At 42.2% G+C, this 3,410-nt stretch overlaps 1 long non-coding RNA gene across 1 annotated transcript; it reads right to left on the minus strand.

Annotated features, from left to right (window-relative positions):
- Nucleotides 1–2,508: 2,508 nt before the first annotated feature.
- On the minus strand, nt 2,509–3,045 carry LOC116708134 (uncharacterized). Its single transcript, XR_004336613.1, has 2 exons — nt 2,944–3,045; nt 2,509–2,840 (listed from the first exon to the last, which is right to left on the minus strand). It is a non-coding gene; the product is annotated as an uncharacterized LOC116708134 (long non-coding RNA).
- Nucleotides 3,046–3,410: the final 365 nt, after the last annotated feature.

Genomic DNA, 3,410 nt, shown 5'->3' on the forward strand with positions numbered 1-3,410 from the left:
TGATCTCTGACAGAAGGAATCTAAATTTAATAGCTTGTTTCCGGAATCTGGTTCTTTCCACCATGATCATATCTTATTGAACTATCAAAGGTGACGGACAGAATGTAGACAGTCGAGTAAATTAAGAGCTGGACTTTTTCTTAACAACAGACTGCTGGAGAACCAGCATTAATGCAGAAAGCTCCTAAACCATGTTTAGGGCAACATATACTCTGTTTCTTTTTTTTTTTTCACTTGTTAATGAAGAAAAAAAAAAACATAATCAACAGTATCATATTAGAATGTATTTACCTAAGAAGTTTGAGTAGCTGTTTTTTTTTCTCCTCAGTGAAAAAAGAGTGACTGATAGCACTGTAGCTAATATCTATTATTAGCCAAAATTGCTCTGCTCTTGGTTTTGTTTGACATAAGTTTTTATGTTTTGTTTGTTATGTCAAACAAAACAAAGAAAAGCAAAAAAATGGAGGATTTTTGTGAAAATGTTGAGTTAAGTCCAATAACAAAAGGAAGCAGATCAAACTGGATTAGCCTCAAAGTACAGTAACACTCTTAATCCTCAAAAATTGGAGATGGGATTAGCAACGGACTAGTAGAAACAACAAATAGTTATATAATAGCTTAACTTAAATTATAGTTTAAGTTAAGCTGCACTAAAAGTAAATATTTATTTGATTTAAAGGGACACAATTACAATTTGTTCTGCATAATTGGAGTTTTTTTCTTTTCTTTTGCAAATAAAAGACAACGGCTAATCCACAACACTACTTGGAAGGAATGCTGCCTAATGATATTTTTTTAGTACAAGGTATCCTCAGACACTTTTTTTTATTTCTTTGTCTCGTGTATTCTTCCGTTAGATGAGGTGCATTTCCAGTTAAAATGTGTTTTGTCTGTACAAAGAACAAATGTATGTAGTTTGATATGTAGTATCGGCTCCAGGTGATATCAAACGCTCTGAGCCACTGCCAGAGGGCTGTCAGTGAAGGAATGAGGAATATGCTTTTTCCTTAAGATTAGATTACAAACTGCCTTGATGGCATGTCGAGTTTCTAATCAACACAACTGGATTGAACTGCTACCTGAATCCAATGAAAGAAAAGCATTCTAATGTAACCAGTTGTTGTGTAACCTTATAAGTACAACTGTTGCTGCCCTTTAGCAAGGCCTTTTAACAAAATGCATTTTTATTTAAGTAAGTTTAGTTTGTCGAATCGGAAGCTGGAGTCGGAGGCCAACTTCAGCTCGGGGTTATAGAGTACGTTTGTGCTTGATGTCATAATGGATTACAGTAAAGTCTGTCAAGAAACACACCTACGAGACGACAGATATGACACGCCAACTATTTTTCTTGATAGTGTTTTCTGTAAAGAAACTGTGACCAGTTTAGGTATGCTAGTTAGCCTGTGCAAGGCTTATGCTAACCTATCCAATGTTAATAACAGCCTTTCTGTGCAAATGAACAGCAGACGAAGTAATCTAGTGGGTGTTTAGCCTGGGCATGCTAGTTAGCCAATCCAAGGCTAACACCAGCCTCTCTGCAAGTGAGTACTCTGCTTCTCATTTTTCAGCACCTGCTCCTCAGTTAGCAGTAGCACCTTATCATTAATCACAACAGTATCTGGTTTTGGAATGGATAAAATCTCCTTCGGTGCTCGTGGGAATTAGCCCTGGAGCTGAAACTGCACACTATAACTCCATTCCTGAAGAGCTGCAATCATATAACTAACGCATCCTTGCCACCAAGTTTGGCAAAGGCCTGGTAATGAACCATTTTTTTGATACAGGTGTGTTGAAGCTGGGATGCGTCTAAAAGCTGCAGGACAGCAGCTCATGAGGACCCTTAAAACTACAAGAGGCTTTTCGCAAAGTAAATGGTCAAAGATCCATCTCTAGGTTCAGTCAAAGCTGTTTTGTTGGAAAAGGGAGATGAACAAAGTATCAACACCAGGAATAATATCTGTTTCACAGTTCTTAAAAAATATTTCTAATTGTGCAGTTTTATTTCCACGCTAAAACAAAAAGAGTAAAACAAATGATATGAACGGAATGAAATATTTGATACTGTAAGGATTTGGTTTTCTCTGTGTTGATTTAAGTTTTTCTGTGTGTTTATTTTGGGTTTCTGGGACTTTTGAGACTGTGTAGTCCTTGATTGTTCCCAGGTGTGTCTCGTTCCCTGATTACCCTCTGATCCTTGTCGTACCAGTCTGTCTATTCTGTCTGTTGTCTTCAAGTCGAGTCCAGTTACTACCAGTGTGAGTCGTTGCCTCTGCTCATCTCTGCTGTCTGGATTATTGAGACTTTCATCATTGCCTTCACTCCAACCTGGGTTCATCGCTTTTTTCCTCACCATCTTCACCCCACTTCACGACAGATACCAACAATGCTCAGCCATGTCTGTCATCATCTCCTCTCAGCAGCCTATTTCCCTTTCAGGCTCAAGTGCGTGGAAAAAAAACAAACACTTTTGTCATCTTCATGTATTTTGTGACAGCAGAGCCTGTTTGTGATGGCGCCGGCGCAGCTGGCTGCCGGCAGACGCAGCTCCCGTCGTGTGTGTTTGTCTGTGTATATTTGCTGTAACCGATTAAGGATCCGTGCTTGAAGAACCCATGGATCATCAGTTGGGCTTTCCACAATGGCTGGATGTGGTTCTGCCGATGTTCTCCGCGTTCTTCTGCTACTTTTTATACTCTTGGTTGCAGAGAACCTCGCCGAGCGGAGTAGCGGCATTGTTTGCTCGCGTGAACGGCTGATTGCGCTGTGTGGGCCTCTGCTGCTGCCCAGAGACGGGCCTGTGGTCCCGGAGGAGTTACGGAGGAGACGACGGGGCTGCGGGTCTGGAGTTAAACGGAGGTAGAAGAGGAGACGGTGCAAACCAGCGGTACTGGCGATTATTGTGGGGAACGTGAGGTCTTTGGGAAATAGGACAGACGAACTCACGGCGCTGGTTAGGACCCAGAAGGAGTACTGGGAGTGCAGTATCTTCTGCTTCACGGAAACCTGGCTGCACTCGCTTGTTCCGGAATACAGCGTGGAGCTTCCTGGATTTTCCTTGGTGCGGGGGGCGGGGACTTTTCCAAGAGTCGGAAGAAGAGGGGCAGCGGGATTGCACTTTATGTGAGTGAGAGGTGGTGTAATCCCGGTCATGTTAACGTGAAGGAACAGATTTGTAGCCCGGACATTGAACTTCTGGCTGTGGGAATGCGGCCGTGTTATTTACCGAGGGAGTTTATGTCCGCCATTTTGATCGCTGTTTACATTCCCCCATCAGCTGATGCAGCGGTGGCCTGTGACGTCATCAGCTCTACAGCAGCCAAACTCCAGACTCAACACCCGGACGTTGTTATTGTGTCTTGTCTCTATGCTGTAACTGCGAAGTAATTTCCCTGCTGGGATGAATAAAGTAC

Source organism: Xiphophorus hellerii, chromosome 2 (genome assembly GCF_003331165.1).
Source record: "Xiphophorus hellerii strain 12219 chromosome 2, Xiphophorus_hellerii-4.1, whole genome shotgun sequence".
Lineage (NCBI taxonomy): Eukaryota > Metazoa > Chordata > Actinopteri > Cyprinodontiformes > Poeciliidae > Xiphophorus > Xiphophorus hellerii.